Below are 12,902 nucleotides of genomic sequence, written 5' to 3'. Positions count from 1 at the left end.
AAGGACGGCCCGTCCTCGGCTACTGCTAGTCGTGGCTGGGAGTACCCGGGTCAGTATTGCTGTCTTCTCAAAAGAAACTACAGATTTGGATTTTATGTAAAGATCGCTTGTGTTCCCCCATGGACAACCAATTATAATTTTTATTCATGGGCAAAAAATACATCTGCAATGTGAGTTGGGCCCATGGGCAGTTGTTGGAACCACTGACAGGGCAGATCATGAACGGTGAGTCGAATCCAGCCCCCCTCCTCTGTTGTGTAAATAAAGTTTTATTGGAATGTGGCCATTCAAACCTATTTCTGTATTGTCTGTGATGGCTTTTGCATAACTGCAGGAGGGTCCCCTGATGACTTACAAAACTAACACATCTATTCGTTCGCCTTTCCAGGGAAAAATTTCCCTAGAAAAGCCCTGCCCTAGAGACCAAGTTTCTTGGTGGAATGACCCTAATTCTTGGTCTTTCCCGCCAATATTCGCTGTGATGTGCCCACAATGCTTGTTCAAGGAATAAGAGAGCACAAGGGCTGTTCCAAGCCCGAAATGAACCATCTGGTCTTTCTCCATATGTTTTGTAGTCCTGGAAACACACCCAGAAGAAAACATAAAAGGTCCAAGGCAAGCAAGCGGATAATGGGTTTTTTCCCTCAACTGGGGTCTGACACATAGCATCAGAGTCTTTTCTCTGGGGTTAAAAGCGGCATGTGTCGTCAAAGAGAACAAATCACTGAGTGCGGGGGTTAGGGTTAGGGTTGCAGACCGCAACCCCACTCGGCTCCGACCGCCCATCACTCTCAGAGCATTGGGCAGAGTGTGGCATGCAAGCTGTGGGTCGTGACAACCTCCCGGTGGCGGCAAGGGACCCCAGCAACACCAGGATGTTCTCACCACTTCCTGACTATTGTAGGCAGCATCTCAAGGAAGAGATGCTTTTTCCTAATTCCCCCGAGAGTGACTGATGAGTAATGGCGGTCCCAAACCCACAGTGCCTTACAGAAGACCCGAGAGGCCTGCGGGAGGAGGGGGAGGGGATGAAGTGCTGAGCCACACTGTCCAAGAGAAGCCACGTGGGGCACACACGTGGTTTCAGTGTCTCCAGTGGTCCCACTCAGAAAAGGAAGGACAGTGAAGCTAATTGTTTTAAGTGCATGTATTTAACCCATCATATGAAAACCATGATCATTTCCCATGCAATCGATATAAAAATGATGAATGCGGCATTTGGTTACTTTTTGGCACCCAGTCTTTCAAATCCACTGCGTATGTGCACATAGGGCACGTGTCCGACCCAACTCTACTCCAGGGCCCCCCGGCCGCCGTGGCCAGTGGCTCCTCCACTGGACACAAAGATCTCAACACGGGGGCAGGATTTTGTAATGTCGGCTCTGGCGGTATTTTGTGCCTGGTAATTCTTTGTTGGGCGGCTGTCTGTATGTTAGAGAACCAGTGCTCTGAGGAAAGCCTGTTCTCTTTCTGGCTGGACCATCACCCCACTTGTGGCCGAATCACCCCACATTCCTGGTGAGGCCAAGGTGGGGAGGAGCCCGTTGGTTCGATCCGGAGCCTGCCCTGCCCCAGCCACAGTCACACACCCCATCCTTGGCAACCCTCGGTCTTTACGAACAATCTACAATTCCCCTAAGAGCCAGGACCCCTGGTAAGGAAGTGTGACCCTTTGAAAGGACACGTTCACACTGACAACTTCTCTACAGGGGTTAAAAAGTCTGTGAGCCGACAAAATCCCCAGAAACAAGTTTCACTGTAGTTGTTGGCGTAACTACCTTTAGCTCGTCTTAAATGAGTTTGTCGTGGAGTCATTACTTACGACCGTTTTAGAGAAAAGGAAAAGAGAAAGCTAGTATTCCTGGTATTTCCAGGAATATACTAGCGTTTCCAGGAATGGGATCAGTATCTTTAGAGAAACAAATGTATCCGAACTAAAAATTGCCACCTGGAACGACTTTGGAGTCGCTGCCCCGGGCTGCTGACAAAGCAACGGGTCATCCCAGGTCAGCAGAAGCCGGGGGGGATGTGGGAGCGGGCTGGGCAGACTCGGACTCCGTCCCCAGGACACAGACTCAGCCTGTGGTTCAGGGTCTGATGACGTCAGCGATACTTACCGAGGTAGTGGGACACAGCTCGGGGTGCCGTGGGGAGGAGGTAGGGAGGGAACCTGTGGCAGGTGCAGGAGGGTCTGGATTTGGACCGAGCTGAGTTCTACAGACGATGCCGAAGGCTCTGACATCCTCAAGTGTCCACAAGTGGGCAAAACAAGATGCCCCAGTTTGCTGCTGGAAGAAGCGACCCCTGGTCGGGGACGGAGTGCGGCCAGTGTTTCTGTGTCTCCTGCCCTAGATGCCTGAGTTCTTCTCCCCACGGGGTCATGCCAGGGGCCACGCCAGGGACACCTGTGCATGCAGGCTCGGTTGTGAGAGAAGAGCCCTGGGCTTTGGGGGCCCAAGTCCTTAATAACAGGCTACAGACCGGACCATGCTGGCCCCTTGATCTGAGACATCCACCTTCCAGAACCATGGGAGCCAGGAACATCCAAGATACCCAGTCAGAGCAGCCCATGGACTGAGGCAAAAAGCCCACCTGTCCTTCACCCCAGAGAGAGGGAGAGAGTGTGTCTCTGTCCTGCTTGGCCACAAGCATGCCTGCCCTGTGCTCTTTAAGGGGACCCTGTCTCTGCCTTCCAAGGCTGCTCGTTAGTTGGACATCCTTGAAAAACAGCATTCAGACAAAGGCAATAGAGGCTTTGCTTATAGGATGTGCAAGAGACCCATGGAGAAATCTTCTAAAGCCTTCGCAACCTCGCCGTCCTGAGCTCTGTAGTCTTGAGCAATTCATACATCCTCTCCCCTGCCTGGTCTCCTTCGGAAAGTGGGGACCGTCACAGTCCCTAGTCCAGAAGGCCACTGCGGCGATTATCAAGTTTCATCAATCACAAAAAGGACTTGACCTAGTAGCCCACACATGGGAAGGGCTTAGCTCTGAGCCCGGTTCGCTCAGGCACCCTCTCGACAGCCCCGGGAGGGACACTGGGGGCTGTGGGCCCATGTGCTACGCACGATGTTGCTAAAATAATTAGAATTGCAACTCGCTTCGTGGGTATAGTTCAGCGATACCTTAGTGAACTTCCTGGGCTGGGTAACCATTGCCATGACCCAGTTTTAGAATATTTTTGTCACCCAATTTGCCGTTAATCCCCGTCCCCACCCCTAGCCCTGGGCAACCACTAATCTACTTTCCGTCTCTATAGATTTGCCTTTTTTGGACATTTCATAGAAATGGAATCCTGCAGTATGTGGTCTCTTATTAAAGCAGCTCAGCGAGCGTTTCTTACACATCTCTTGACACATCGATGCGTATTCATATATAGAAAAATAATTTTTGAAACATGAGATCACGAAACACAAACTTCCTTCACCACAATTTTTGTAACTGTCAAATCTACACACACACACACACACCCCTGCATATCCGTCAGCCCCCGGGGGTCAGTGTGGACCTACCCGCCCTCCTTCTGTCCCTTTTTCCCCATGGATGATCAGGCACACAGAAGCACGGTCCGTCCCCCTGTGCCGAGACAGGCCCCGGCATGTACACTGTTCTGCCTGTTCCCTCGTCCGCCTGCAGCACCCCCGGGTGTGCCCTTGAGCGGTGGGCGTCTGGGGAAGGGAAGCCGCCGGTGCCGAGAGTCTGGTCTGGGGTGCGCTCAGCACCGAGTGTGGGTTTGCAAGCATCGAGTGTGAGTGGGGGGCAGGCTGAGCGCTCCGGGAGCGTCTGCGTGGATGTCCGTCCAGCAGGAGGAAGAGCGGCTTCCCAGGGACAAAGTCTCCAGGAACAGGAACAGGGAGGGGATGTGGGACCTGACTGAGCAGCCCCAGGGCCCTGGTGACCCCCACGGAGTGTTGGCTGTCCCCATCTGTCCACACCCCAGCATCGTTGGAAAAAAAGACGTGTCCTGTAGCCAACGATGGGGCATTGTCCTCTCGCTCGGGGAGGGGCCTCAGTTTCCTCCGGGCGCTGCCCCCGTGGGCCCGAAACAACTTCTCTGCTGGAGGTGCTTTGGATCCACAAGCTCTGAGTCCTTGGGAAGCTGGGTTCTGGGCAGCAGCCCCCGGGGGTCTGTCTGTGAGGCCGGGCCACTGTGGGTGGTGCCCCTGGGCCCCGGGGAGAGTGGGGCAGGCTTTCCCTGGGAGGGAAGAGCGGCCCCGCACTCAGGCCCGAGGGCGCTGGGAGAAGCACCTTCCTCCCCAGGAGCCACGGAGTGAAAGCAGACCCAGGCGCACAGAGCCTTCCTGGCCCGCAGGGGGCCGGGCGCCCGGCACCAGCCCCGTCCTTTCCTGCTACGTCTCCGCTGCCCAGTGAGGACGCTCCCCGCACGAGAGCAATGGCTGGACCCAGGGGCTCACGGGAACTAATCAATATTTCATTTTTGACTTTCTGTCTCTTTTGTGCTGATTGAATTCTGAGACAAGTCATCCCGTCCCGGGATGGCTGCAAGTGGCTACACAACCTCATTTTTACATGTAGAACATCCCAGAAAAAATGTACAAATGCCTTTAGTGCAGCCCGCAAAGCGCCCGAGACTCCGTCCGCACCAGCGTAGCTCCTGGGTTCACCCGAGTCAGCCACTGCCGCCAGGGGAATGCGCAGCCCCGGTTGTGGTCCCGTGACCCTACTCTTGAGGCCAGAGGCGGGGCTCCGTGCGCTCCTCCCACTGATGGGCGGACACTGAAAAGGGCTGGGCCAGGAGAGAGAACAGGTGCCTGGAATGGGACTCCTCCCCTCCCAGACCCTTACTCCTTGCCACCTGGCCTTTCCCTGTCCCAGGACCTTCCTCCCATTTCTTAATGTGGCCTGGGTCGGGAGAAAGCACCACTCCAGCCCGGTCCGTGAATCACTTTCCTTCCTTGGTTTTTCTTGGTGACATTAGTCAGAGCAGTGACGTGCCCCAGAGGAGCCACCGGCCAGGAGGAAGCAGAGGAGTCTGACTTCTCTGGGAGTCTCCCGGCAAGCCTGTGTCCCTGGTTGTCCCAGGAAGACATGGCCCTGCGTTTGGCTATTGAAACCAGCGGGTAATCGCCAAGGAAGCAGACGCCTGGCGCGTGGACAGCTTGAGTGGGGCGATCCTGAATCAGAAGAGGAAAACACCCAGATAAATACAGCAGGCTTGCCTGAGACTCGGACCCAGCTTCCTCTGGCCCCCGAGCTCCCAGAGGGGAGACAAGGGTGTCACAGCCAGGGGGCCTGGTCCCCGGGCCCAGGACACCCCTCCCGATATGCCCCCATCCAACATGTGGCTGGACTGTTTCCGTGCTCGCTGCCTGGACACCCCTGCGATTACACCCTCTGCTCCTCACCCCCAGTGACAGAGAGACAGCCCCATGTTCAGGGAGCGGCTACCCCCCACCCTGGGTAGCTCTGCCAGGCCTGGAGTTCAGAGAGAAGCCATGGGGCACCCAGCCGCATCATCACCAGACTGCTCCGGGCCTTCTGTCCTGGTCCCCGGCACTTTGGGATCTCAGGTGACATCACCGGAGGAAAATGAGGCAGACGGCTCCCCAGGACGAGGTGTCGGTGACTCGGCATGAACTCCTGGAGAGATAGGCCCGATCTGTTCAAAGCTGTCACTCTGGAAACTTCTTTCCACGTCCCTCCTCCAGGCAGGAACAACCAGAGCCTCTGTAAAGACACTTCTGGGGCTAAGGTGGTCCGTCTGCCCGACCCTCCGCAGATGCCTCCTCCCCGGCCCAGCGTGACCTGCCCGCCCGCCGTGTACCAGGTACTGGGCTAATTCCTGCATTTGCAGGATTTCTCATTTGACCTTCCTGGCAGATCTGAGCTGCCGTAGTCTCCATGTACCACACGCCCCAGCCGGCTCCCGGACACGGATCCCCCAGCTGCCCTGTTCCTCTGCAACAGGCCGGTCCCCGCCTTGGGGCCTGCGCACAGCAGAAGGGGCCGTGCTGAGCTCTGGGCGTTTGCTCCAGGATAGACACTGAATTCCACCTTCTCTGCACACACACGTCCACACCTGTGATGGGACATGTCACCGTTTCAGCGGCCCGTGCACACTGCGTAGCTGGACCACGGCGATCTTCTCACGCTGTGGACGTGCACAAAGCATTGGGGCGGACGTCTTAAACACTAACAACTGAGACACATCGAAAATATCTCTGTTAAGTCTCAGAGAATACCACAGAAGCCTTTCTTTTCCTTCAGAAAACTACATTGCTCCTAAACGTCCATGGTGGGCCACGTGCTCAGGGAACAGAGCTGTGACTCTGCTCTCAAAGTTACATGAGTTACTATACATGACGGCATGAGACCAACTTCTGAAAAGAGAAGGGAAGAAACTGGGTTTACTAAGACTCTAGTCCACGAGCGCCTTGACTCAGAGACGTCAGGGAAGGAAGACCGTGTTACCACAGGCTGCAAGCAATGTCTTTAAATCCATTGTCCTTTTTAATTCCAAAGGGAAAGAACAGAGATAACTTTTCACCAATTGCACTGGGAAAGACCATTAAAAAAGAAGAGAGAGAGAGAGCCTTTCTGGGGCAAAACCACGGTTGTCACATCCAAGGCCGAGGGCACCTAGCTGTGGCACCTTGGACGGGTTGTTCAACCTCTCTGTGCCCCAGTGTCCTAGCCTGGAAAGTGTTTGTGCACACTCAACACGGAATCTAGTATACAGCAGACCCTGTGTAAATGCTCCCTCCTCCCCAGCCAGGCCTGGCCCAGCATAGCTACCTCCGAGAGGACAGGATTCCCGAGCCGAGACTGCGTGGTGTGTCCCAGTCTCAGCAGCATTCCTCAAGGTCAGCGGGATAAAGTGCAGGTTATCGGTGATAAGATTTCCGCAGCGGTGGGAGTCCCGTTAGGCCTCCACAGTGAGGGACAGGAAGGGAAAAGAGGGAGGCCCCCAGACCTCGCCTCGGAAATGCTGGCTGGCCCCAGGCCCTGCCAGTCCCCTGTCCTTGTCTCCTTGAGAAGTTGGAACAGCTCATGTGACACCTTCAGTGACAAGGGAACCCGGCCTCCTGGAAACGTGACACTTCCCCGTGAGCACCGTGGGAGAAGACCACAGACCGGAAGGGCCGTGGGGAACGGGCCACTGAGAAAGGACGGGGGTCCAATCCCAAAGCTGGGTCCAGACGAACGCCACCGCTCTAGAATGAGAGGCACTCCATGGGGTTTTCCCGAATCCACTGTGTCCTTCCTAAACCTGGGAGCAGGGCGCCCCGTCTTCTCTTCCTCCCAACCCTCTAGCAGCCTCTCTGCTTCCCAAGGAGGAGAGACAGAAGGCGTCCAGCGGTCTGCGGGCTCAGCCGAGTGGACCCCTCAGTGCAGCGGGGCTAGGACAGGCTCCACGGGTCTCGTTCTGGGGCAGCGGAGGGACAGCAGCGACGTCAGGGAAAGCCGCTCGTGGCAGAGCGCACAAGGCCTGCCCGAACACTCGTGGCGCCCGAAAGCCTGGCTGGGACCGGCCCGCTGTCCCTTCCGTTCACATTCTCCTGGCCCAGCTCGTCACAGGGCCAGGTCCACATCAGCAGGAAGGGAAATAGTGTCCGCCCACAGTAGGAAAGAGGGAAGGATCAAAACCAAACAGGTCCATTGTCACAGAGCTGGTGGACATCGGGATGGAGAGCCGAGGTGTGGGTTCGACTCCCTGTGTGGCTCACTGACTACCTGCTGTGTGATGTTGGGCGAGTTACATCACCTCTCTGTGCCTTCGATTCCTCACTTGAAATATGGATAGGATTCGAAAGATAAGGCAGCTCTGTCTCATGTGTTCATGGCGAGAGTTCAGTGACATCATCCATGGGAACCTGTCAGAGTGGCTCCTAGCTTAGTGTAAACAGTCAGCAAATGTTTGCTGTTGCTGTTACAGAGTGTGCAATCACCCGTGAAAGCCCGCCTCCTTGTGGGCACCTGTGCATGCAGGCACCTGTGTGTGCACCTGTATGTGTGAACACCTGTGTGTGTGGGCACCTGTATGTGCACCTGTGCCTGTGTGCACCTGTGCTGTGCACCTGTGTGTGTACACCTATGTGCATACATGTGTGTATGTGCCTGTGTGTACCTATAATGCATGCACCTGCGTGTCCCATGTGCATACATGTTTGTGCACCTGTCTGCACCTGTGTGTGTACACCTGTGCCTGCACCTGTGTGTGTGCACCTGTATATGCATGCACCTGCGTGTGTGTGCACCTGTGCACAGTGGGGGGGCGTAGGTAGCCCCGAGTGTCCCCTCCAGTAGGAGGGGTGTGGTAAGCCCCATACCTGAGCACCAGGTACTATTTTAGGCACTGAAAAATCACAAACATTGAACAGAGGAATCAAAAAGCTTTGTCATCCTAGAGTTTATGTTCTAGAAATAGAGCACTAATAATAACCACAATAAATGGCTGAAATGCGTAGCATATGAGAGAGTAATACAGGAAAAACGAGAAGAATAAAGCTAGGGAGGGGTCTGGAGTTGCCATCCACGTACAGATGTCAGAGACAGGGCCTCTGGGGAGTGGACATGAGGGTAAGGCAGCACTTCCCAGCCTCAGCCACACTGACATTTGGGATCTGCTGACCTTTGCTGGGAACTGTCCTGTATGGTGCAGGATGTTGAACAGCAGCTCTGGCCTCAACCATTAGGTACCAGTCACCTGTCTTCCAGCCATGACAACCCCTGCCCTAGTGGTGACAACCCAGAAGATCTCCAAGGATTGTCAAATGTCTCCTAGGGGACACAATGGCCCCTGGTTGGGAGCCACTCTGTGGAAGACCTAAAGGAGACAAGGAACAAATCGCTCAGGCAAATGGGGGAGGAGCCTTCAGGGAGCAGGAACAGCACATGCAAAAGTCCTGCAGCGGGAGGACCAGCAAGGACACAGGGCACGAGGGGGGGGTGCATGGAGGATGCTCGGGAGAGATCCCAGGCGTGCATCAGGGAAGAGCTCGTACTCCCCGAAGGATTTTGTCAGAGTTAAAAAGAGTTCTGTGATTCACACAAAGCCCCTGATTAAGAAGATGGGAAAATGTGGAGAAGCGGTCTCTGTGCCGGAAATTCCTATTCACCCTTTCAGATCCCTGTACCACCTCCTCCCGGAACACTGGGAGGCTGACCTTTGTGGTCACTTTGCCAGGTGCAGCCGTCCCTGGTTTCCCTGCGTGCTGAGGCCGTGGGAGGCTCCGGCCGACTCGGGGAGGGGGAGAGACGTCAGCATGTTCATCCCTCTGGGCCCCTCCCGCAAGCCTGTGGTTGACAGCAGCCGCACCCTCCGCCAAGGTCACGCTTAAAGCGAGGCTCTTCTCCCCCAGGGCTGGAGGCCAGCCGTCTGAAATCAGGCTGTGCGCAGGGCCCTGCTCCCTCTGAAGCCTCCAGGGGGCTGGGGGAGGATCCCTGCCTTGGGTCTGCCAGCTCCGGGCGGCCGCAGTCCTCACCGTTCCCTGGTGCGTGGCAGCACCTCTCCATCTCTACCGATGTCCCCACATCACCCCCTGGGTGCTTGCCTCCACATCCACCTCTCTTCCTGTGCAGACACGAGCCCTCTTTGGCCCCCTCCGAGCTGGTATGACCTCGTTTCAGCTGATGACACCTGCAAAGACCCTATTTCCACACCAGCTCCCGGTCTGAGGTTCTGGGGCACGTGGATTTTGGAGGATGCTCTTGAACACCCCCCCCCCCCGTCTGTCTGGCGTGCGGTGCTGTCTCCTGCTAGTTTCCCGGAGTCGGGACCACAGCTTTGTCCAGAGTGCCTCTGTCACCCTCTCCTCCGGGTCGCATGTAGCGTCTGTTTCCGGCCCAGATTTGGACCGATCCAGCCTGTCCAAGTGGGCTCGTTTGGGATGCGCTAAGGGACGGACGGCAAGGGCAGCCTATGGAGAGGAAGCAGATGTGATCCCTCCGAGACTCTCCGGCCAGCGGCCTCTCAGCTCCTTCCTTTCCCCGCTCACTTGCCGGCAGGAACGGAGATGACCCCAACACCCACTGCAGCACAAGGGTGACTTCCAAGGCCCCAGTCTCAGGCTGTTGAGGCCAGCCCCCCGTCCACGAGCCGCAGCTCCCCAGCTTCCTCTTCTCCAGAATGGGAAAATGATGGCCGCCTGCAGCTCTGGAAAAGGACTGAAATGAGGAAAGCACCTTGCAGACGTTCTTCTGGAAGAAGGCATTGCCGCCGCACAAGATGGAGCGATATTTTGTGTGAACAGAGCGAGGCCACAAACTCAGGAGTACAAGAAATGTAAATCTGACTTTTTTGTGTCTGAATTTAATTTCTATTTCCATCCTCAGGCTCCCAAGTGACAAAAAACAAAGAAACAAACCCAAAAACCAACCCACAAAAAACCAAAACCAAAACAACTATGCTAGGAGTTTGATTTCCAAACATATTAAGTTTGAGACGCTAATTAGAGATCCGGGGGGAGATGCTGAATAAGGCATTAGGTCACTGGGTTCTGGAGGTCGCCTTCTGGGAGTCATTGGCACAGAGGTGGTTGGAAGCATTGTAACGGAACGATTGTAGTCATGGAAGGAAAGTGTTATGGACTGGATGTCTCTGTGCCCTCCCCTGATTCCTGGGTTGAGACCCTAACTTGCAATGTGATGGTGTGAGGAGGTGGGGCTCTGGGGAGGTGACCGGGTTGTGAGGGTGGGGGCCCTCGTGGGTGGGGTGGGATCAGTGACCTTAGAACAGAGTCCGCAGAGAGCTCGCTCACCCCTTCCGCCGCGGGAGGACAGAGCGAGGAGGTGGCATCTGTGAGGTGGGACGGGTCCTCACCAGACGAGGGATCCGTTGGCGTCCTCTGCTGGGGCTTCCAGCCTCCGGACATGTGAGAAACCGCCATCCATCCTGGAAGCACCCAGTCTGCCACACTCCGTTCCAGCAGCCTGAATGCGCTAAGACCGGAAACGGAAGATTCCGTGGAAACGGAGGAGGGATGATTGCATTATTTCAAGGAGCGAGTCTCCACATGTGGTCCCCAGACCTAGAGCATCCATGTCACCTGGGACCTTGTTAGAAATGCAGTCGTGGGTCCCCCTCCCCAGACCTGCTCAGTCGCAGACGCTGGGGGTGGGTCCAACCGTCTGTGTATTGACCTGCCCTCTCGGATGTTGAGTTTGGAACCTGCTTGGCTGCTGTTTTAGGCAGAAGTTGTACTGGATGTCAATGGTTGGCCAGCAGGTGGCTTTGCCCTCCCCGCAGACAGTGCTCCCCAAGCGGTTCCCCATGGGCAAGAGGTGGGCGATGTCATAAGGAAGTCGCCAAGGCCCGAGTGACAACAGAAGATGTCCACTGACCACGTGCCGCTCCACCAGACCCACCCTGGCCCCTCCAGTCCTAAGAGCAGACTTGGTGGTGGGGTCAGTGGTCACCGTGCATTTGGACAGGAGAGTTTAAATGTCCGAGTGGGCAGAGGCCAGCAGGCAGCTTTCCCAGTGGGCGGCCCGCCCACCATGAAAGACGAGAAAGCGTCCCAGAAACGAAGCCAAGGGACTGAAGAGAGTCCTGTGGGGTTTTTCGGTTCCTATCTTGCAGATAAGCCAACTCATTTTGTGATATTGTGGTTCTCACTTCCAGCCACTTAGGAGATGATTAATGTATCCCGAGACTTCCCCCAGACATTTATGACACCTACAGGAATAGCGGTGACAATGGCTCTATCATGCACCACAACGTCATACCCTTGGCGTTCGTCTTAATTATTTATATATTCTGGAGCGGTCAGGTTCCCTCCCACCGCAGCTCAGGAAGGTAATAAATGAGCGAAGTCAATGGTCTGTAAATTACAACATTGATTAAAGAAGTGATTACTGATATAACTCTTGCTCGGCTATTATGCTAATGTCTGCCCAGATCCAGGGCAGTGTTTACATGCTAATGGCAAGTCTGGGACAGCAGCTAAAATTGGTTTCCGCCCTTAATCAGTAGGTAAACATTTTTAAACCACTCTGGACCATGAGTGAAAAGATCCCTCCCTGTGTTCCCCTCCCAGCCGCCCCTGCCACTGTCCCCAGCAGATGGGGGACATCCTCTCAGCCCAGCCCTCACCAGCTGCCCTTCCAAACAGAAGCAAGAGTGGGAGATGAAAATTGGGCCCAGAGTAGCCATCCATGGCTCCCAGAAGCTGAGAAAAGAAAGGGTGATCACACGAGTTCACTGCTTAGCGTTGATGTGATTTAACAGGGTCTGCAGACCCTCGGAAGGAGACACTGCTCCTTCTAGAGTACACAGTCCTGACAAGAGACAGATGAGCAAGTTGGCAATTATGGCTTAGTATGGTAAGTGCTATGTGAGGACTCCATGTGTGACTTTATTAACTCCAAAATGTTATGCAAAACTGTATGTATATGCATGCCCATAGCAAGAATTAGCTTGACATGTGTTCTTGAAGGAGTCAGTGGCCCCCAAAAGGTTAGGAAACACTGCTTGAGAACTTTCTGGAAACCTTTAATAAATATCTTGTATTTCCATTGCTCTTGGCTCTGTCATATCTCAGTTTCTAACCACATCTCCCCTCACCCCAAGATCCTTGTTTGGTTGTCCTGAAGCAGGCATCTCCGTGAAGAAAGGGTCCTGTTGGTTCATCCACCTACCTGTCCACTCAACCATCAGCCCACCCATCCACTCATCCATCCATCCATCCATCCATACATACATACATACACCCACCCACCCACCCAACTACCCATCTATCCATCTACCCATCCATATATCCACCCACTCACCCATCCATCCATCCACTCATCCATCCATCCATGAACCCATCTATCCACCACCCACCCATCCACACACCCAAATATACATACTTCACCAATTCATCTATCCATCCATCCATCCATCCATCCATCCATCCATCCATCTACCCACCCATCCGTCTGTGCATACATACATTCAT

The 12,902-nt window shown here is 54.9% G+C and overlaps 1 protein-coding gene across 2 annotated transcripts in view; it reads left to right on the top strand.

Annotated features, from left to right (window-relative positions):
- TMEM132C (transmembrane protein 132C) overlaps positions 1 to 12,902 on the top strand; it is a 304,408-nt gene that overhangs the window by 278,675 nt on the left and 12,831 nt on the right. The gene's annotated exons all lie outside the window — the stretch shown is intronic.

Source organism: Lutra lutra, chromosome 12 (assembly GCF_902655055.1).
Source record: "Lutra lutra chromosome 12, mLutLut1.2, whole genome shotgun sequence".
NCBI classification, from domain to species: domain Eukaryota; kingdom Metazoa; phylum Chordata; class Mammalia; order Carnivora; family Mustelidae; genus Lutra; species Lutra lutra.
The sequence above is the reverse complement of the archived record's forward strand: the minus strand, read 5'-3'. Positions and strand labels throughout refer to the sequence as shown.